Genomic DNA, 23,136 nt, shown 5'->3' on the forward strand with positions numbered 1-23,136 from the left:
TCTCCATGGATTTTAATACCTACTCCGAACTCTTCTTTTGTTTCCTTTATTGCTTGCTCAATATACAGATCGAATAGCATCGGGGAGAGGCTACAACCCTGTCTCACTCCCTTCCCAACCACTGCTTCTCTTTCATGTCCCTCGGCTCTTATAACTGCCATCTGGCTTCTGTACATATTGTAAATAGCCTTTCGCTCCCTGTATTTTACCCCTGCCACCTTCAGAATTTGAAAGAGAGTATTCCAGTCAACATTGTCAAAATCTTTCTCTAAGTCTACAAATGCTAGAAATGTAGGTTTGCCTTTCCTTAATCTTTCTTCTAAGATAAGTCGTAGGGTCAGTCTTGCCTCACGTGTTCCAACATTTCTACGGAATCCAAACTGATCACCCGCGAGGTCGGCTTCTACCAGTTTTTCCATTCGTCTGTAAATAATTCGCGTTAGTATTTTGCAGCTGTGACTTATTAAACTGATAGGTCGGATGTAGAATCATAGCGGCAGGTGAAATGTCCTTGCAGGAAATTGGAGTAAAGAAAATACGAAAGACCACCCATAGGCTCAAATATGCTCTTACCTCGGTGGTTTGTCCGATCTACGAAAGCGCTGTCAGCCGCACAGTACCACAGCGCGGCGGCAGCTTTATGTGTGAGGTGAGACAAGGAGGAGGTCCACGCGCCGGGGCGGCCGCGCCACGTGTTCCCGTGTCAGCCAAAATGCGAGAGGCCAAAGGTTGTTATCAGCGACCTTTCACGAAGTGCTGCCTGCTCTTTCGTGCAACTATTTCGAGGAAAGTTATGCCGTCCTAGGGTTTGTTGCCACGGATGACCTTAGGGATGCTGCACGCAGAGCCAATGACACAGAGCATGTGATGCAAGTTACGGCCGCGCAACACAGAAGATCGTCTTGCGTCGTCTTCCCGAGAGAAGTGGAACCGTGTCTGCTGCTACGATCGCTTCGGTACTTGCTTTTGCATATGTGTTTGTACGTACTATAGACGCCCATTACGAATTGCAAATGTCTGGACACGAAATCCTCCGTGTTGAATTATGATGTCGAACTACAAATCAAGTCTTCCGCTCAGCCACGGTGAATCACTTACTCAGTAACAGTTTTCCGAACCCTTACAGGTCTGAAATGCAAATTGCAGTGACTGCTAAAGTAGCGACAACAATTTATAACGATGGCGTAGCTATGCAATTATTTTCAACTAAGAATCAATATAACGGGCGTTACCTGTTGAGAAGTCACCAGTTTGATTTATATACGACTAGTAGCGAAACTTGTGTAAGTGTGTGGCGTTAAGCAATATCTATTAGTTACTTTTGCTTTAAAGAGAATAGTATAAATAAATCAATTTAGTCTCCTTTACACCACAAAATACGCAATTATATTTTCAAGGAGTAACTGGAGTTCTGAATAAGAACACGCAACAATATGCTCGTGTGTAGGGGAGAACCGTGGACGGAGGTACCACATCAATCGAGAGTAATGATTATATCGTCAGCTTCAACCGTGGGATAGCCTGGTGTGTACAGATTAAGGCAAAAGTATCTTTCACGTGATGTGTTACCGCCAAGTAACCCTACTACAGTGAAACATGGGCCGTGTATACAAAGATCTGCTATAGTGTAGAACAGACAGGAGCTGAAAGGAATGTGCGATGAAACGAATAGGAAAGACAGTTTTATTAAAAAACAATAATTACACGGAAGTCATCGCGATTTATAATGGTCATCTGGACGTTACAAACGGCGAGAGAGGTTCTTAGTAGCGTACGGAATCAGTGATCATCACTGATGGCGAAGGATGCTCTGCTTCGTGCTGACCACAAGGGTGGCAATGGATTCTTGTGGAATGGCGTTCCATTCCTTCAATGTCGAGGTTGCCATCTGCTGATCGGTCGTTGGTGATATGGACGTGCTGCAGAACGACTCCCTAATGCTTTCCACACGTACCTGATGAGATTTAAATGTGTGGCGGTGGACTTGCAGGCCAGTCCATTCGCCAAATATTCCAAGAGCTCCTCCACCGGCGTAGTTCGATGCGATCGCGCAATTCATGCATAACAAAGAGCTCCGGGGATAGCCTGGTGTGTACAGATTAAGGCAAAAGTATCTTTCACGTGATGTGTTACCGCCAAGTAACCCTACTACAGTGAAACATGGGCCGTGTATACAAAGATCTGCTATAGTGTAGAACAGACAGGAGCTGAAAGGAATGTGCGATGAAACGAATAGGAAAGACAGTTTTATTAAAAAACAATAATTACACGGAAGTCATCGCGATTTATAATGGTCATCTGGACGTTACAAACGGCGAGAGAGGTTCTTAGTAGCGTACGGAATCAGTTATCATCACTGATGGCGAAGGATGCTCTGCTTCGTGCTGACCACAAGGGTGGCAATGGATTCTTGTGGAATGGCGTTCCATTCCTTCAATGTCGAGGTTGCCATCTGCTGATCGGTCGTTGGTGATATGGACGTGCTGCAGAACGACTCCCTAATGCATTCCACACGTACCTGATGAGATTTAAATGTGTGGCGGTGGACATGCAGGCCAGTCCATTCGCCAAATATTCCAAGAGCTCCTCCACCGGCGCAGTTCGATGCGATCGCGCAATTCATGCATAACAGAGAGCTCCGGGATGAATGCATAGCCGGCCGAAGTGGCCGTGCGGTTAAAGGCGCTGCAGTCTGGAACCGCAAGACCGCTACGGTCGCAGGTTCGAATCCTGCCTCGGGCATGGATGTTTGTGATGTCCTTAGGTTAGTTAGGTTTAACTAGTTCTAAGTTCTAGGGGACTAATGACCTCAGCAGTTGAGTCCCATAGTGCTCAGAGCCATTTGAACCATTTTGAATGCATAACTGAACTCTTGCAGAATTACGCGTCGCCACACCAGAACATCTGTACCACCAGAACAATCATATCCCACGATGTTCCTGGCTCCATTACCTGTTCCACCAAACGCCATATTACGGTACGGCCAGCATTGTCGAAAATGATCGTTTTGGTGATCCAGGTGTTACGGTGTGAAGAACAATAATGTTGGTCGGCCGTACTTACCTCCTAACCAATGAATATGGTACACTCGCCGGTCAACATGATTGTGACACTATATTCCATCAAGCTTTGGTCAACCATCTGCAACGCGGGAAGCCGTGAAGACGTGATAAGACGATCAAGCACCTCCCCAAGATCTGGCAGAACAGAGCAATAACGTACACCACAAACGTCCGGCTTGTTGAGACACTCGTGTTTTTCGTCTTCTTTTGCAGTTGCGAGACATGGTCCCTTAAAGCCAAATAATGCGTCGATGCAGTGCTGGAGCAGGATGTTGCGCATCAACTGGACTGAAATAAAAACAAATGTGTCCACTATTGAACAACAAAGTATCTCCAAGCGCTTGTTACGTCCAGGGGACCACCATTAATGGTGGTTACTTCAGCGTAATTGTTGTCTTTGAATAAAAATGGCATTTATGTATGTCTCATTGCCAATTTTTTTTTCAGTTACCTTCTCTATTATACTGTAGTAGTTCGTTGTATGTATGACTCAAGTTTTACCGAAGTACGTTACTTGGCAGTCACACATAATGCGAAAGTCACTTTCGTCGTTAAGTCTTCCACACCAGCGTTTATGAGACGACAAAGTTCATTGTCGTACTACATACTGAAAGATTGGATTAGACTCTGTTTGGTCGGTATTTTTTTGAAAATAGATAGTTTCCAGCTGTAACTTATCAACTATTCATTAACAAGGAAATGAAATCCGTAAAAGAATCTACGAATCATCGACGGCTGTTGAGAATAAAGCTGTCTAGTTCGCTTATTATATTTTCATTTATTATAATTTGTCGCGTATTGCCACCATCAGATCAAAACTTTGAACTCTTAAAATAAAGTTCTGTGTTAGTTTGGACTAACGCTGAACTCTGTATTACGAGTTCTAAGTTTTTATCTGATGGTGGCAATAGCGGATACGTTATAATAAATGAAAATATAATAAGCTATCTAGCTCCTTTATTCTCAAAACATTATCAGTTGCTGTGTTTCTCATTTTCTATATACGTTTAAACTATCATTGTAAAGTAAGATTAGTTCTTGAGGTGAAACTGTGCACGACATTCCTTTGAGATTATTTCAGATTGTATGATTTGCTCGCGTATGTAGGTTGAGTGACTAATTGTTCTAGTTTCAAAGCGCATCATTCCGCTGATCAGTTATTGGAAAATTATTGTTTCGCACAATGGCTATGGACTAAGCAAGCAACGCTATGAACACACAATGTGTTGCGCTTCGTTGCAGACTGTTACCAAGGGAACGTTGTCTGCTGTTAGACATCTAGTGATCTCTACTCTCTATTTTTAATTTAAAATGGCCGATGGAAGGCATTTAATTATTTAAAGGCTAAAGAGAAGGTTTTGATAATAAGTCATAATATAACGTCTCATCTTTCGTACTGTTTTATTCAACTTTCAGTGTTCTATGAATTTATGAGAAATTCAATTTTTAGTTGAAGAGGTCTGTGATTTTACATTTTATCACTCACAACATTAACATGAACGAAGTATCGGTTGAACTGTTGCAGTATCGTTTACGTAACGGTAAGTGAAATGAAAGCAAAGCAAAAGCGATTCAACGTTGGACAATGGACTGTCATTTCTTTCACAAAATTTACACGAAATTGTCAAATATTATAAGTATATTATCACTAAAAGCAGTCTCCGGTATCAATATACTTTTTGTTATCAGTGGAGAATGCATTTCGAAATCTGTAGGCTCGTTTCGTGTCGCTAGTTATCATGCACTCTTACAATAGTTTTTGGCTCTTTTTGTATGTGTTCGGAAAATTTTCTCAAATTACTGCATCTTATATTTGAATTTAAGAAGTTTCTTGAAGATTTTTCTTTTTATAGATGGAAATATCCATTAAAAATTACATAGCAATTTGCTTATGATAGCTGTTAAGTGTTTTTCCAGCCGTACTATGAAACACAATTAAGGTATATTTTAAAATAATGTGAATAATGTGGTCATTTAAGAGTAGCCTCGCATTAGTCACAAAAATGACTAAACTGACCAAGAATTTGCTGTGACTGCAAGCGGCGCCTGAAGTTAATCCTACATGTTTAGAAATGCATTGTGTGTTGACATAAAAATTTTTGCCACTGTTTCTCTTCCGCTTTCGAAGTTCAAGTACTGCATGTAATAGGTTGCCACTTTTTGAGCGGTTTCAGCTGCAGCCTCGCTACAGCTATGATGCTGCTCCTGGATAATAGGACTGTTTTTCTGTAACAAAACAATCTTTCGAAACAATTTCCTAAAGCGCAGTGCTACAAGAAAATGTGTCCTTTTTAAAACATTGTTTTGTTTTTCCTTCATGGTACAAATGTTCTTATAATGTGCCTCAAAACGTGCTTCTCCTGACTCAAGGACATGTACCAAACAGGGTGCTATGCACCTTAGGGCACTGTGCTCACACTCGGGCACTGGATTTGGCGTCCCATCCGATCGTGATTCAGATTTTCCTCTTTATTTTAATTCGATTTAGGCAAGTGGCAGTATGATTCCTTGGCTAGTTACAAGTTTTCAAGATTCTTTTATCCAAATGGTGTGTAGGTAGTCAGTTTACACGATACGTATACATGATTAGCGTTAACGTTAATGAACAGATTATTTTTTTTGTCCTACTCATGTAGCTACAAGCTTTTTTAGGGCTTTTAGTTTTAAAATAGAAATTCGACCATGGAACAGAAGGAGCTGTCCCGGAGAAATGATTTGAGATTAGATCAGTACTTCCTTTCCAAGTGGTGAGATGCCCCATAAAATTAAAATGAGATACTACTGAGTGGAAATATGCAAAATATGTCGGGAGGTTGGCTCGTTTGTTTCCAAGACTGGCAATTATATCAAGAGCAAAAGTTACTGACTGGGTTATTTGAGATGGTCAGTAATATGCTGCTTCCAGTTCAAGTATATACACCCTAAAATTTGGAGCATACTGTCCTATTTACTGACTCCTACTCATGTGCTATATCAGTTGTTGGTATGCCTCTGTTTGTTGTATAGAACTGGATATAGTGAGGTTTTCAAAATTTTAGGAAAGTACATTTTCTGAGAATCGCTTTACAATTCTTTAGAAAAATCATTTACTATATCTCCTGTTGCTTTCTCTCTAATGGGATTTGTTGTAAAACTAGTATCGTCTGAAGAAGTATCAATTCTTGTTGTTGAATGTTAAGTGGATGATCGCTTACGTTTATAAGTAAGAAGAGTGGATCCAAAATTGAGCCCTGTGTGGCTCCCTTTGTATCTCTCCCCAGTAAATAACATTTCCTATCCTTCTAACGTTGTCAAAATTATTCAGCACAACCAGTTGTGTGTAAAGCCATCAATTCCATAAAACTTGGGTTTTTCTAAAAGTGTAACATAATCCGCTCAATCAAACGCCTTGGAAAGATAACAAAAAATACCAACTGGCGATATTTTATTGCGTAAGGCTTGTAATATTGGCGAGTGAATGTACAAACGGCATTCTCAATCACAAGGAACGCCTGCTGCTTTCCCTCACCGTTTTCCAGTAGAACTAACGCTTCGTCCTTAATGACCACAACGTCGACGAGACAAACTACAGCATTCTAGGAACACTCTGTGAAATTACGGCACCTTTGCTGAAAGTGCGTAACTGCTGTAGCCAAGTGAAACCGAAAGCTGGTTATACTGTAGTTACGCGGCCAGACTGCGGAAGCGTTGCTGGCAACAGGCACACGGCTGGCACACAACTGCGCGCGACCGATGGACGTGTCACCTGCAAACGGTTTTCTGTGCGACCACAAAGTTGCTCATACGTTGAGTTCCTGTGTAGCCCCTTCGAGAAAACGTAAATGTCTCATCTAAAAGCCGATTATGAATCCTCCGTCATGCGCTTACCTGGCCACGTGGAAGAAGTAGCTCATTGTGATGATTGAGTTTGCAGTGTATCGTCCAGTTTATCTCGCCGAAGATGAGGAAGAGAACGAAAATGATGCAAACCGGTGCTGGCAAATACCCTAGTGCCGAGAAGTTTCCAAGCTTCAAGTTCCCATCAGAGACGCAAATGACGCAAAACAGCCTTGTGACCTCAATGCAATAGGACTGTAAGATTAACGGCTAAATTTTGTATAGCATGTTTTCGATATTGTTTTCAATCAACGGGAACGTTGCACCCCTCCAGCGACCTGTAAGTACGAGACACAGCTGCTACTGCTAGATTATTGATAAAATTATTTCTCAAATATATTAGCAAATCGTAATGTGAAGGTGAGTAAACTGGTAGACTGGTGATGTCACGTATCTGAAATGTGTGTGTGTGTGTGTGTGTGTGTGTGTGTGTGTGCGTTTGTGTCAGAGAGAGAAAGAGAGAGAGAGAGAGAGAGAGAGAGAGAGAGAGAGAGAGAAAGTTTGTTAATCATTCACGCTGAAACGGCAGGATGGATCTGGATGAAATTTGGAATGGAGGTAGCTGATATCCTGAAATAGGCTACCTTTTACAGTATATATCTACCTATAAAGGGGGGTGGGTGTAGGGGTGAATAAGAAATGTAGCCCACGATGCGCGAATATCCATACTTTATTCATCCAATATTTTGGAATGAGAGCACTTAGAGGCTTGTAAAAGCATCACACAAAATACGAAACTTTTTCTCGCTGACAGCCGCTACAAAACGATGAAGGAAAAAAAGTTTATCTCTTACTACATTTTCGCTGTTCATGGAGTAAAACTGCCGAATGAAGAATGTCGTTGCAGTTTATTGCTGCTTTACTACTGACTGCATCTCGTGACACATTTTGCAGCCAGTATTCACATATACCACTGATTGTAAAGGCAAAATTATGCTGTATCACTGTACCACACGCAGTTCAGCATATATGACATCGTAAACAATGAGAAACGTGAACAACTGCCGCGTGATGTACGACGTTTAAATTTATTACTTCTTTGCTACTCACTCTATTCGGAACACATATCGCAGACAGTATCCATATATGTCGCTGAATGTGCTCACCAAAATATATAGTTGTACGACGTAAGTTCAGGAGATACGACGTCATAAACATTGAGCTGCGTGAAAACGAAACTGCAGTTCAAAATTCGCTAGAGATACGGGTTAAACATGTGTAGAAATACGTGTGAAATACGTTAAATACATGTGAAATATATCTGACATGTTCATACGTGGGCCAACCCATGAGTAAAAAAGCTCATCCAAAACATACTGTGTATGATCTGGAAAGAAATACTATGGGATAAGAATCACCAGCCTCCTATTAAGGTGGGAATAATAATGTAGACAAAAAAAGGGGGAGGAGGAGATGGACAGACAGTGAGGGGATAAGAGGAGATGGACACAGTGGGGTGAGGAGTTGTACAGAGAGAGGGGGAGGAGGAGATGGTCAGAGAAAGGGAAAAGGAGGAGGTGGGCAGAATGAGGGGTAGGAGGAGATGGACGCAAATGTGGGGGAGGAGGAGTTGGACAGAGAGAGGGGGTGGAGGAGATGGACAGTGAGAGGAGGGGGGAGGTAGAGGGACTCGACAGACAGTGGGAGCTAGAGGAGTTGGAAGAGATGAACAGAGACGGGGGGGGGGGGGGGCAGGAGGTACAGAGAGGAGGCGGGAAGGAGGAGATGGACGGAGAGATGGACAAGGAAGAGATTGACTAATAGAAGATTGGAATAATTACATACCTGTGCATTTTTCTATTAATAACTGTCAAACTGCGGGTAACACCGCTGGGTAGAGATAGTGTTCAATAAAGGGTCGCCTACTGCTGTCGATGTTTCTGTACATCACGAGTTTCTTGTAAGTTAACGCAGTAATGTCACGTCTGTTCATTTCCTGGCATCAGTTCTGCACGTGTTGAGCACCTGATGCAAGGGACAACTGCTGCCGGAGAACGCTGAGGTCACACATCACACTGCCGCCATTGAGCCATCAGTACGTTTCTGAACGTTCGAAAACGACATCGGGAAGAAGCCTGGAAGCGCCCGAGTCGTGTTAGGGCCGGATTGGCGCGGTCGGCCTCCCGCCATTACAGCAGGTGCGCGCCCAGCAACTCGCGGGCGTGCCGCGCAGCTCCTTGTTGCCTCTTTTCGACATCTAACCTCAAACAACATTACCCCCCATAATGGAAGCAAGGCAACTTCTGTTCTTGCGCGGCGCGCGGCTTATTACGGGACGTGGAGGAGGCGTGCCGGCTGTTTTTCCGAGGAGAAATCCGGAGTCCCTCGACTCGTGGGGCGTACACGTTCTACTGCTACATCTCGCGTCGGCCACATCACGGCCAGCGCACGTCGTCCGATAATTATAATTAAGCCGCAATGTCGATGTCTTATCGCATAACGTTAAACTACACGCTGCGATGTAATTATGTCTTAATGACGACCCGTAACACCGCATTAAAGAAAACAAAGCATTGTTCCCAACGACCCCGCCGCTCACGGGGAATCCAACGGTGTTGGACAAGCTTTAATCTCTCGCATTAGATTGAACTACCTTCTCACGCTGAGAATGAGACTTTGAGAGAACTTTGTTGCTGCTAATCGCTACCTAAATAATATCTACACAGCTCGGCAGTATGTCTGAGTTATATTCTAAAATAAAAAATCTGTGAATAGTTACTCTGTACATGCGATAAAGATTTCTGGTTAAGTAATAATTGCTCAAAAATGCATATCTCAACTACCACCTCTTGTAAACAACGTTACTTACTTAAAATTATCCATGTTGTGTAAAATTTGTTCAGGTCAGTGGCTGGATCAAATCATTTACAAAATATTTTTTCTGCTTAATCCCTTTTATTTTAGAGATATTTATTGACCCGAAGCGTTTCAGCAGCAAGCTGCTTCCACAATGTGCCTTTGGATACATGTACATTATCTTATAATCACAGATTGGTTTGGAGAGCGATGTGACCTATTTGCTGGCTGTGTCAGTGAGGTTAAATATACAAAACTTTTAACAGAATTTTGCTAAATCACCAAAAATTAAGGACATTAGCCACACATTCAAGGATATCGCAAAATATCTACATAATATTGTATAAAACGAATAAGCGACTCAAAACTAACATGACAAAATAGTAATTTTCATTTTTTGGTATAGTGCAAGTTAACAAAAATGCTAAAAGATAATCTAGAGAGTAATAGTACAAATTTCTTGAAACGTTTCCCCAAAGTGGCATACTTGTTTTATTAATATAAAGAGACTTAGCTATCCCAAAAGAAACTGTTAAGAATATTGAATAACAAAAAAAACTAAATAATCATCCCATATTTAAGTGGCATGACAAAATATGCTTATATATAAGATTGTATTTTAGTGGACGTGCTGTCTTACTAACTGAGATAACTTTTACCTTAGCAGTCAATCTTTGAAATGTAAACAACTGTATCTGAGAGTATGCAGTAACGACGTTTTCATTTTTGTGCTGCAAGTCATCTTAAATGACAAGTGAGAAGGCAGTTGATTGTTCATGTGGAATAGCTGTTCCAAGGACTGTAGTGTTGACTATTTTAATGTTCAAGAGACTCATTCATTGAGATTAACAACGATTTGTGGTATCAAGGCAAGATATTAATGACTAAGAAGATTAACATTAAAAGGTTGTTCCTTACGAATATCTCACGTCAAACAAATGAGTGGATTGCACAGTATGGTGAAAAGAGCAGTGTAACTCAAAGAACATCAAGAAGACCTTGTCTCTGTGAAAACAGTCAGGCGAGAGCATAAAAGCAGTTCGACCTTGAGCTCCGACTGCGATGACCGTACTTTTGAAGACTAGCCTAACGTTAAAATTGATAATTGTTATTCACTGGAAAAAATGGAATGTGGTTCGTTGTTTTTTTTTGTTCTTGTAAATAAAACATTTGCGTACAGAGGAAAGCTGTTTACAGTCCAGGTTTGAAGGTATCCTGTACTGATTTCTGTGGATATTTAGACATTTTTGATATTGTTACACATGAAAGACGAATTACTGGCCGGCCGGAGTGGCCGAGCGGTTAAAGGCGCTACAGTCTGGAACCGCACGACCGCTACGGTCGCAGGTTCGAATCCTGCCTCGGGCATGGATGTGTGTGATGTCCTTAGGTTAGTTAGGTTTAAGTAGTTCTAAGTTCTAGGGGACTTATGACCACAGCAGTTGAGTCCCATAGTGCTCAGAGCCATTTGAACCATTTGAACGAATTACTGCCACTAAGTAAGTAAACATATTATGTGATTATGTGCAACACACGGAAGATATTTTTTTACAATCGCATTTAATCAGTGTAAATCCCAAGGAATCATAAATACCATTATTAAAAGGGCATGTTGTTGTTAAGTATATTCCGTTCAGAGTTAGAATAATTATTTAAAAAAATAGTATACCACGTATTAAATCCGACTGAGAAGTATAAGCTATTTCTCTCAGCTCCACGCAGATTCCTAACCCCATACAGAGTGTGCTCAAAATTTGTAATAGCTGTGAAAACACTTGCGTGATTTAAAACGTTGGGCACTACACTACATAATTGATGCATGAATAATTCACCTCTTAAGTATTACATACTGCATACGCCCAACGTTTTCCGTTTGAAGTCTTGCAAGTATTTTCGCAGCTATTAAAAATTGACGATCAGAAATTTTCAAGAGTATCCGTATGGTGTTAGGTATCTGTATGAGGATAAGAGAAATTATTTATAAGTTTTAGATCGATTTAAAAACGTGGTACATTAAAAATGAATTTTTATTATGTAATTATTTTTTGCTTTTCACTCTTCTGTGTGTGTGTGTGTGTGTGTGTGTGTGTGTGTGTGTGTGTGTCGAATTTCTTAATCGATTTCAAACATAGTGATGAGAGTACAACGGAGACGTGAGGTAAATTTTAGGTTTATTTCAGTTTAACGTCAACTGAGTCAACCAGGATATTGTTTCCTCCTGCATGTCTCTGGCGAAAAGACCGTGAAGGTAAAATTCAGACGTATTAGAGTTCAGACTGAGGCTTCCCAGTAGTCGCGACTGGAACAGAAAAGGAGGTAATTGCAATGACACGCAGTACTCTCCGCCACATCCCAGACAAGAAAGCGAGTCAACATTGCATTGTCATTTCCTTCTGAGCTTCGTATATAAGCGGGAAACCGGGCCAGCACGGATAGCCCGTGGTTTTTTACTCCTGACAACGATGGCGGAGTGTTTTAATCGAAATGACGCAGTTTGAAAACTGAAATCTTATTCAAACACGCGGCCACCAAAGACTCCTAGGACTAACGACGCACACTGTTCGGTAGCAGTTCTTGTGATATATAGCTATAAAATATAGTGAGAAAACTCGAAGTTTGAAATAAACAGGAAAACAAAAGTGGTGGCATGCCGAAGTCCATCTGTCAAAAATAGGACTTGAAACCTCCCCTTAGAAAAATTAATGAATTACTGTGCTGGTAAATCCCTTACGTTATTTGATTTTCAAACAGCTGATCAGAACTGAACGTACTCACACATTTCTCCCTTTGCTTATTCTGATCAACACTAAACTGACACACAATATTTTTAGCGCAACGCAATCTGACTTTCAATAATCCCTACAAAAGAATGGCCCCGACTAACAATAACCTATAGCTTTCATGAATCACTCACCTCACAAAAATCTTCGTTACTCGAACTACTGCAATACAGCGAGCTCCAATACTGCCAGCTAAATAAAAAATTCTAACTACTAAATAAAAAATTCTAACTACTGAAGGCACTAATTACTGGTAGAGAACAAACAATGTATTTACCTTAATAATATTCAAACGTCAACATATATATCAGTTCATGATATACAGTATTACAAATTTACTCTTTCTGATGGACATACGTCCAGATCGTCCGCTCTCAGAATTCTGTCTTCTCTCTCCCCCCATCCACCACCACTGCTGGCGGCTCACCTCCAACTGCGTAACGCCACGCGCTGTTCACATCCAACTGCCCAACACTACAATAGCGAATATTCCAACAATGCCAACCGACCACAGACTGCACACAGCACAACCAGTGATTTTCATACAGAGCGCTACGTGACGTTACCAACAAACTTTTAAAGTATTTTGATGCTTTATTCTGCATAAAGCAAACTATAGCAAGCTCAGTTGACAGGGCTCATTTGTTAAAAACATATATGAATAAACAGTGTCATTTAAAAAAGTATTAAATGATAATTTCTTATAAGCGGAAGGAGTAACACCACAACAAAACATTTGAGGTACGTGCAAACGTAATTATTTATCCCCATTCGTGTTCACGTTCGTATGTCGTCAAAGCCTACTGCCTACCCGACATTAGATAATAATAAGATAGACTTTCCGTGTAATTTGAAATAGCGATCTTTCTGACAGGTAAAGGTCTCTCACCGTGAGGTGCAAAAGCAGATGTGAATTTTTGTTTGTGTTTTTGTGCAATTGCATGTCCGTAAAAGGTATAGTTATGAACAAAATGAAAACTGTCTGAAGCCAGGTACTCAGCACGGTGCAGTCGGGTTTGTGAAGACCAACGAGATTATTAGAGTGCCTATACGTCCGCCATGTTAGAAGCAAATAGTATACCCGTCCGACACTTTGTTTATAACCAAAGGCGTCGACTGCTGTGTCACCCCTCTTGAAACTACCTTTGACTAACTTTAAATTGCTCATGGTAGCTGTATTTATTTCGCAAAAACAGTAAACAATTGTGATTTCTGCGTTAACTGGCAGGAACAAGGAAAGTGTTAGTCGAATTGTGGATATACCTTTCAATTCAGATAAAACTGAAAGACGATTCAAAATATTGTCGTCCACCCACGATAACATCCAGTTGCTCGTAAACTGAACGTAAATCAGTGCAAAATGAGCACGTCCACCTGAAGATTATGGGGTAAACTTCGAAATGCGTCCTGGTTAGCTAATAGAGACAGTATGTATGTTTGTATGAAAATATGTGGAAGCAGAATAGTTACTAAATTATAGATTTACTATGTGCTGTTGATAACTCATTAGAAGTATTATTGAGAAAATTCTCGAAATTTCACTTTTCTGTGAATTTTGTAGAAAACTAAAGATAGTTGAGTCACCTTGGACAAAAGACACCCCTGATAATTTGTGCCGTTCGTATATTTCGCTGCAAAGTGATTTAAGCAGATGTAGCTCGTCGTAGTTCGTAACAATTGCTCTCGTTTCATAATTACTGTCCATCTCTACGTCAGCTCCTGACACTTCTGTTCGTACAGCTGAATCCTAAATCCGTTTTTAGCATATTTAATTTATATTTTGCTACACAAATTGCAAAGGAAAATTGAACGATTCACCAAATAAAGCAGTTCACTTTCCACACATACAAAAGGTGGACTGGCACCCGTCATTGTTGTGACCACCGTCAGTATGGCGGCCGAGTTAACACTGGCTGCCGCAAGGAGCGCTTAAGTCGTCTGTCGGCCACTCTATGAAATTTGAGAGAGTTAGTGTTGAGGGCCTAATGTCGCTGTGTCGTGAGCGAACAGTGAATATTTCAACGTCTGTGTAAAGAGCATACCTCCTTCCTATGGCGTCGCAAAACCTGTTCTTCTTTCAGAACACAGACTGTTTCATCGCGGCAAGAAGTGCTGTGCTGCTACTGCCACGTGAGTGAAGTGCCACTGACACATCAATGGAGGCCGCGGCACTTCGTACACCAAGGGACGCCACGACGCTTGCCAACCGCGGCCGCGTCTGCGGTTGCGGCTAGGCCATCGACAATTGATTCTGTCAACCGACTTCACGCACGCTGCTCCTGTCAACGCCATGCGGTAGCACCGTGAGTAAAGCCAGGAACACGATACAACTCTACTGCAAGTAAGCAAAGCACTCTATGACGACGAGTACCGTTTGTTTTCCGAAGTTGCATCTCGGCTCTCCGCGTATTCTGAGCTCATGGTATTTTTTTCAGTGTCCACACATTCTCAATTTTTCTTCGTGGACCACTCATTCTACTTCTTGTTTATTTGCGGTGAGATCTCTTTATGAATTGTGCTGCCCATTGGCATTCCAGATTCTGGTTACCTGATGTTGCCAGCAGGGGAGCCATATCTGAATTTACAAAATGTGATATTCTTACAACAGAACTTTTCTTTCTCCAGATGGCAATAAATACGTATATAGACAAGTAGTTTCGGCAATTTAAACTGCCATGTTCAGATCATCTAGATACATCAACCATTGTGCCACTCAGAGTAGTGACTAGGTAACAGCGCACTATAATGAGTGGCGCAATAATTGGTGATGTATGTAGATGATCTGAACATGGCAATTTAAATTGTCGAAACTACTTATCTATGCACGCATTTATTGCAAGCTGGGAAAATAAGACTTTTCTGCCAAGAAGATTATATTTTTCAATTCCGGATTCTGATTCCACAACTTACGAAATAGCATGTTCCTTCCAATATCTACTGTCTCACTTTAAATTTGTTCTCCTTTTCTGGAGTTACAGCCGATGACTTCGTGTGGTGCGGAAGTTAAGAGTGGTACAATTCGTAGTATGTACTCTGCATGGCACGGAGATGGAGTTAATAAAATGATTCTTTTGTTATATGCTGCGTTATGTGGAATAGCATAATTAGAGTAGACCAATACTTTTGTTTGTATCGTTGTTAAAAATAGTGTTGTAAGCGTTCCTTTCAAATAGATGAACTGGAAAGCCGTACCGTCATAAAACACTTCGTTTCTGATAGTTAAATGCCAAATTCGTTCGTTGCCTTTCAAAGCTAGTAAGAAATCTGCTATTTCAGTTAAGACATGTGCAAACTGAACCGCAGATCAAAACGCCGAGAAAGAACGTTTCGAACTGTTGAACGATTCGGTGATTAAATGTCCATGAAATAACTCCAATACCAAGTGTATTACTAAAAGCTGTGAGTTACGTTTTGAATAATACGAGGGCATGCTGAAAAATAAGGCCTCCTATTTTGAATGTGAATAAGGCTTTTGAACTTTAAGAACATTCTGCATATTCATTCTTCATATCTAAATATCTATTTCCCAACGAGGGACCAGTTCGCTGATACCGTCAGTGTAAAATGTGTGGCCGGCCGGAGTGACCGAGCGGTTCTAGGCGCTGCAGCTGGAACCGCGTGACCGCTACGGTCGCAGGTTCGTATCCTGCCTCGGGCGTGGATGTTTGTGATGTCCTTAGGTTAGTTAAGTTTAAGTAGTTCTAAGTTCTAAGGGACTCATGACCTCAGAAGTTAAGTCCCATAGTGCTCAGAGCCATTTTTTTTGTAGAATGTTTGACTGTTATCGGAACCACAACCTCACCTCTGCTCGCAACACTTCATCACTATAAAAGTGAAGTCCTCGAAGGTGATATTTAAGTTTTGGGAAGAGATGTAGGTCGGACGGGACCAAGTAGAGATTGTATGGAGGATGATCGATGACAGTGGACCCGAGGCGTCTGACCGTTACAGATGTCACATCGCTCGTGTGTAGTGTGGTATCGTCATGCTGAAAGAGACGGTGTTCCATGTGCGGACGAACACTTCCAATTCGAAACTCGATAACTCGACTACAGTGCGCTGTTTCTCAGGCACCGATATACACTCCTGGAAATTGAAATAAGAACACCGTGAATTCATTGTCCCAGGAAGGGGAAACTTTATTGACACATTCCTGGGGTCAGATACATCACATGATCACACTGACAGAACCACAGGCACATAGACACAGGCAACAGAGCATGCACAATGTCGGCACTAGTACAGTGTATATCCACCTTTCGCAGCAATGCAGGCTGCTATTCTCCCATGGAGACGATCGTAGAGATGCTGGATGTAGTCCTGTGGAACGGCTTGCCATGCCATTTCCACCTGGCGCCTCAGTTGGACCAGCGTTCGTGCTGGACGTGCAGACCGCGTGAGACGACGCTTCATCCAGTCCCAAACATGCTCAATGGGGGACAGATCCGGAGATCTTGCTGGCCAGGGTAGTTGACTTACACCTTCTAGAGCACGTCGGGTGGCATGGGATACATGCGGACGTGCATTGTCCTGTTGGAACAGCAAGTTCCCTTGCCGGTCTAGGAATGGTAGAACGATGGGTTCGATGACGGTTTGGATGTACCGTGCACTATTCAGTGTCCCCTCGACGATCACCAGTGGTGTACGGCCAGTGTAGGAGATCGCTTCCTACACCATGATGCCGGGTGTTGGCCCTGTGTGCCTCGGTCGTATGCAGTCCTGATTGTGGCGCTCACCTGCACGGCGCCAAACACGCATACGACCATCATTGGCACCAAGGCAGAAGCGACTCTCATCGCTGAAGACGACACGTCTCCATTCATCCCTCCATTCACGCCTGTCGCAACACCACTGGAGGCGGGCTGCACGATGTTGGGGCGTGAGCGGAAGACGGCCTAACGGTGTGCGGGACGGTAGCCCAGCTTCATGGAGACGGTTGCGAATGGTCCTCGCCGATACCCCAGGAGCAACAGTGTCCCTAATTTGCTGGGAAGTGGCGGTGCGGTCCCCTACGGCACTGCGTAGGATCCTACGGTCTTGGCGTGCATCCGTGCGTCGCTGCGGTCCGGTCCCAGGTCGACGGGCACGTGCACCTTCCGCCGACCACTGGCGACAACATCGATGTACTGTGGAGACCTCACGCCCCACGTGTTGAGCAATTCGGCGGTACGTCCACCCGGCCTCCCGCATGCCCACTATATGCCCTCGCTCAAAGTCCGTCAACTGCACATACGGTTCACGTCCACGCTGTCGCGGCATGCTACCAGTGTTAAAGACTGCGATGGAGCTCCGTATGCCACGGCAAAATGGCTGACACTGACGGCGGCGGTGCACAAATGCTGCGCAGCTAGCGCCATTCGACGGCCAACACCGCGGTTCCTGGTGTGTCCGCTGTGCCGTGCGTGTGATCATTGCTTGTTCAGCCCTCTCGCAGTGTCCGGAGCAAGTATGGTGGGTCTAACACACCGGTGTCAATGTGTTCTTTTTTCCATTTCCAGGAGTGTAGTTGCATTACACGCAATCATGTTATACGCTACAGTTCGGAACCATCTGGTGGCGGAGGACTGCAACCTGCATCAGCTACGCGGGAAAGTTGACGGAGTAATATGCATGACATATAATAACTCAACCGATACTGAGACCAGTATAAAAAATTTGGAGGTATTACTTTTCAGCACGCTCTCGTAAATTAACTATCGAAGGTCATAATTTTTGGAATCTTGACCAAAATCGAATAAAAGGACATTTTTTTCAACGACATTCGCATTGTTTTGAACTACGCCGATTTGTCACTGTGGCAAAAGTATTACACGAGAGACGTAACAGAAGCAAACAGTTTTTAGAAAGACAAAAATAGTGACATGTTTCAAAGAACGAATTAATAATTACCGGATAAGACCTCACATTCGACGAGAACAGAACCACATGTTCGTATAACTGCCGTATAGATATACAAGAATTACTGGCAAAAATATGTAATTCAAATTTAAATGAGTTTATACTATTTCTAGTTTCTATTTCTATAGAATTATTTAAGTCGATTTTTCTCAAATATTGCGTTTTTGAGCCGTGTCTCTGTTATGGTTGGGGTTTTATTTATTTAATCGTATGGTGATTTTATACAATACACAGTTGATACAAGGCAAGTGATTTTATATAATATACATATGATATAAGACAAGATTAAACCTTAAAGTCCGTGTTTTTCAACCAATTAATTAAGCTGGGTGTGAGAGTGATCTAGTCGTCGGGAATTCCAGGGTATGAATGAAGTGGACAGCGTTGGACTAAATGTTCAATTATCTGCCCTTCTTGATTACATTCACACATTCGTGAATTGATCCAGCCCCATTTGTACCTGAAGTAGCTACAACAACCATGTCCAGTCCTTAACCTGTTGAGGCGGCACCAGAGGTTCCTCGGTAGGTCAAAACCTTTTGGCTTCTTTGTGGGATCAAGGTGATGGGCTCTTGTTCCCAATGTATTTTTGTCCATTCATGCTTCCAGCTTTCATTTAGATCAAAACCATCCGCAATGAGTTGTCCTGTAGTAACACTTGTTGGTCTTCTTGATCGCAATCGTTGCTGTGGCGGATTGCAGAATTCCTTGTCCAGTGGTAGAGAGGGTGATGCAGAGATTTTCTTGGCCTCCCTCAGTAGAGCTTGTTTCCGCCTTAAGTGAGGTGGAGGGATGTGACTTAGTACATGTAACCAGTGGCATGGGGTTGATTTGACGGAACCAGTAATACAGCGCATTGTGTCGTTAAGTTTTGTTTCTACTTTCTTCACATGTGCACTATCCAACCAGACAGGTGCACAGTACTCAGCAGCAGAGTACAAAAGACTGATGCCAGTTAAACGCAGACAGTCAGCAGAGGTTCCCCAGGTTGTACCACTGAGCTTATGTAGTACGTTGTTCCTTGCAGCAACCTTATGAGAAAGCTTGGTGATGTGCTCTTTGTAGCTCAGGGTTCTATCTAGAGTGATTCCGAGATATTTTGGGAAAGGATATTACCTCAACGTTTGTCCATTGAGCAGAACTCTTGGTTTGTAGCAGCACGATTCGCTGGATGGAAACAAGAGACTTCAGTTTTTGATGTGCTTGGGATCAATCTCCAGGTCTTAAAGAAAGTTGACATCTTCTCCAGATTCTCCATAAGAATTCGTTCACCATCTTCGAAATTACTTCTCTGTGCTACCAGTGCGATGTCATCAGCATAGATGAATTTAGTTGGTATTGTGGTTGGTAAATCATTAATGTACAAATTGAATAGTGATGGGTCTAAAACAGATCCCTGTGGCAGTCCATTATTTAGTTTCCGTTTCCGTTTGTGGCTTTTAAAACTGCCTAGAAACACTTCAAATTGCCTTTCACTAAGCATGCTGGATATTAGATCCACAATTTCTCGACAAGGTACAAGTCCCTGTCGCCAGACAGAGTCATACGCGGCTGTAAGGTCGATGAAGACACCTGTTGATTTCAGATGGCCTTGAAAACCTGCTTCAATATGGGTAGTTAGGGCAAGAGCTTGATCGGTGCAGCTGCGTCCTTGTGTGAAGCCAGCTTGTTCAGGAGGGGTAGCAGCCTCGATGAACGGTGCTATTCTCGTTAGGAGAACTCGTTCCAAAAGTTTTAATGTACAACTGAGCAATGCTATAGAGCGGTAGCTTTCAGGGCTGTCTTCAGGCTTGCCAGGTTTGAGAGTGGCTATAACTTTCGACAGTTTGAATTGTCTGGGAAGTTTGTTCTCTTTGAGTATGTAAGTAATAAGCGAAGTGAGCCACCGTATGCAGTGTGGGCCCATTTTCTTAATAAATTCATTATAGATGTTGTCAGGGCCAGCAGCCTTACCGACATTCAGTTGCCGGGGTACGATATGTGAAGTGCTCGTCGTGCCCTACGCACGCTGTCAGTATGAAGATCCCCATATGGACCTACCCCTCACGGTGTCCCGGCCGACAATGCCTGAGACCCTTCCTTTTCACTAAGGATGTCGTAATACGGTGTTAACTTTTGGTAGAACCTGTAGAAAATGTTGTGCCTTTCTGGTCGTTCACAACAAACTCTCGCGACTACACGAGCGTTTCGGCGTGTGGCAGGTGGCAGGATGTGCCGTAACCCCTGTCGGCGAACCCCTGCTGGTGGCAAGGTCGCCGGACGGCCCACTTTCGCCCGCCGGCCACGGGGCGACACGTTGCGACACTCCGAGGGACAGGGGAGGTGGACAGACGCCGAAAGGCCACTTGCCACCCGGCAGGACCGCGATGAGAGAGCCACCCGGCCGTCGAGCAGACGCGCTTTCGGTTCCCATATCGCACGGCATGTAGTTCAGGGAGTTTGCGGCCGCTCACGAAGCGCAGAAACCGGCGAGGTTGGCACAGCTGTTAGCGCACTGTACTCGCTTTCGACAGGAACGACGTACAGACTCCCGTCCGGTTAAGTAGATTTAGGTGTCTGATTTTATCCATTATAAATGGCTCTGAAACTCTGCGACTGTGAAAACAATAGGTTTGTTTATAAATAACTCATCTGCTATCAGTCACGATTTTCTTTATTTTATTTTTCGCATGACGCGTTTCGGGAAATGATTCCCATCTTCAAGTGCGTTCTTTTTTGTTTGTCATGTTATTCCCATGTGATGTCGATGTGTGTGATTCTGCTTCATTTCGTTGACTTTACCGCGATATATAAGAAAATACGCGATTTTTAGTTGGTTGTCGATGTTTTTGTGAAGTTAGTGGCCAAATTTAGAAGAATTTGTACTTACAATTTCCTTATGGTCCATTTGTGCAGAGTCTCACATACACTAAACATCACACACAACTTGATGTACACTTTTAAACATCGAAAACATTTTACATAAAGAAAGCAGTGTCGCAGATGTTCTTAGAAGTTGTCAACACAGATGACATGATAGATCTTCCACAGAGTATGACATGCTTTTGTACAGACGTTATTTACCTCAAAAATTTGGATCATAATTGACTTATGTCTATTTTACAATTGTGCTTGTTTCTGTGTTACTATTTTTATTTAAGTATACTATGGAAGCATCTGAAGAAATTCACTTATACATTTTCAAATTTTTCGTTTAATATTTTATCTTCATATTTTCTGTAATGTGAATATATTTCTAGCTCTTCTAGCAAATCCATTTTATGTCCTTTATTTAGTCGGTTGGCATTTTGCTTTTATGGAGCATTAATGCTCCATGTTCTACCTAGGACAAACAGGCCGAAATTTCAACACCAGGTACACAGAGCACATAAAAACCTAGCAGATGAGTCATTTCTAAACAAACCTATAGATTTAGGTTTTCCGCTGTTTGCCTCGATCGGTCAAAGCGAACGCCGGGATGAGGAGACAGCCGATCTCCTTCAGCATTCTTGCCTATCGGAATTTATGCTCTGTTTCTTAATGACTCTCTCGTCCAGCGGCGTGAAATCCTAATCTTAATTCCTTTTTAACGAAATGTGAAGTAATTTTATTTCCTTTTGTCAGAGGGGATGCGCTTAATTTTGCCAGGATTAACGGTGAACGCAGGACTGAAGTGTTTTCTTTTGCGGTCTTGCGTCTGAGTGAATATCGTCACCCCACGATCCAAGGAAACACTGACGATTCACTTTACACAGACGATCTTAAAGGTGAATAATGAGACATCATTAACTTCCGTAGTAGAGGTCGCTGACGCATGCTCACGATGCTCAACTTGGAGACAGTAGTTTTGAAACACGAAGATGCAAAAGTGTTTCACAACCAGTACTTGACCAGTAACAAGACTGCTCACCAGACGTCGCGCAATGCCCTTGATTAAATCAGTCATAAATATTTCCGCAGTGCATCAATGGGCGACGCCTTGCGATTTCTAGCGAATAAACAGCATTTAATTTGCTGCTGTAGGAAGTCTCATCAGTACGCATGCGAAAGCGTGAGCCACATATTGTATCCAAAACGCCACGTGTAAGAACCGGATTTTTCCGGTGCTCATACCTCGGGCTCTATTAGTGATAGTACGGTAGGGTCAAGTGTTTTGGTTAGCCCTTCGACTACAGACCATTTGTGTATCCAACAGAACGATCGTCTTACTGTAACTAACCTACAGTACAGGCTCAAAGTATGAATACTGCCACGCGTGTAGCCGCGCAGTCTGGGGCGTCTGGTCACGGTCCGCGCGGCTCACCCCGTCGGAGGTTCGAGTCCTCCCTAGAGCATGTGTGTGTGTGTGTGTGTGTGTGTCGTCAATAACATAAGTAAGTTTAAGTTAGATTAAATAGTGTGTAAGCATAGAAACCGATTACTTCAGCAGTTTGGTCCCACAAGACCTTACCACAAATTTCCAAAAAAATTTGTGGATATTACACACTTCCTCCAGTTTAGGCGGATGGAGCAAATCAGTTGGCTTTTTACATTAGGTGCTGTGTACGGTACGCCTTAAGGTGCTCATGGAAGCACCATTCAGATTATTGGTGCGTCCTGAGAAACCCCCAAAAAAACATCGTTTCTGGGAACCAAAACCGAGCCGCAGAGTTCAAGACGGCTGTGGACAGCAGATGACTCTAATTTTTAAAATATATTCCTAAGATCCTGATCTCGAAATACCTTGAAAAATTTTTCCAAGTCAT

The 23,136-nt window shown here is 42.7% G+C and overlaps 1 protein-coding gene across 1 annotated transcript in view; it reads right to left on the reverse strand.

Annotated features, from left to right (window-relative positions):
- The window catches only part of LOC124606925 (dual oxidase maturation factor 2-like), a 713,401-nt gene that overhangs the window by 492,392 nt on the left and 197,873 nt on the right, over positions 1 to 23,136 (reverse strand). The gene's annotated exons all lie outside the window — the stretch shown is intronic.

The sequence above is a fragment of the Schistocerca americana genome, chromosome 3 (assembly GCF_021461395.2).
Source record: "Schistocerca americana isolate TAMUIC-IGC-003095 chromosome 3, iqSchAmer2.1, whole genome shotgun sequence".
Lineage (NCBI taxonomy): Eukaryota > Metazoa > Arthropoda > Insecta > Orthoptera > Acrididae > Schistocerca > Schistocerca americana.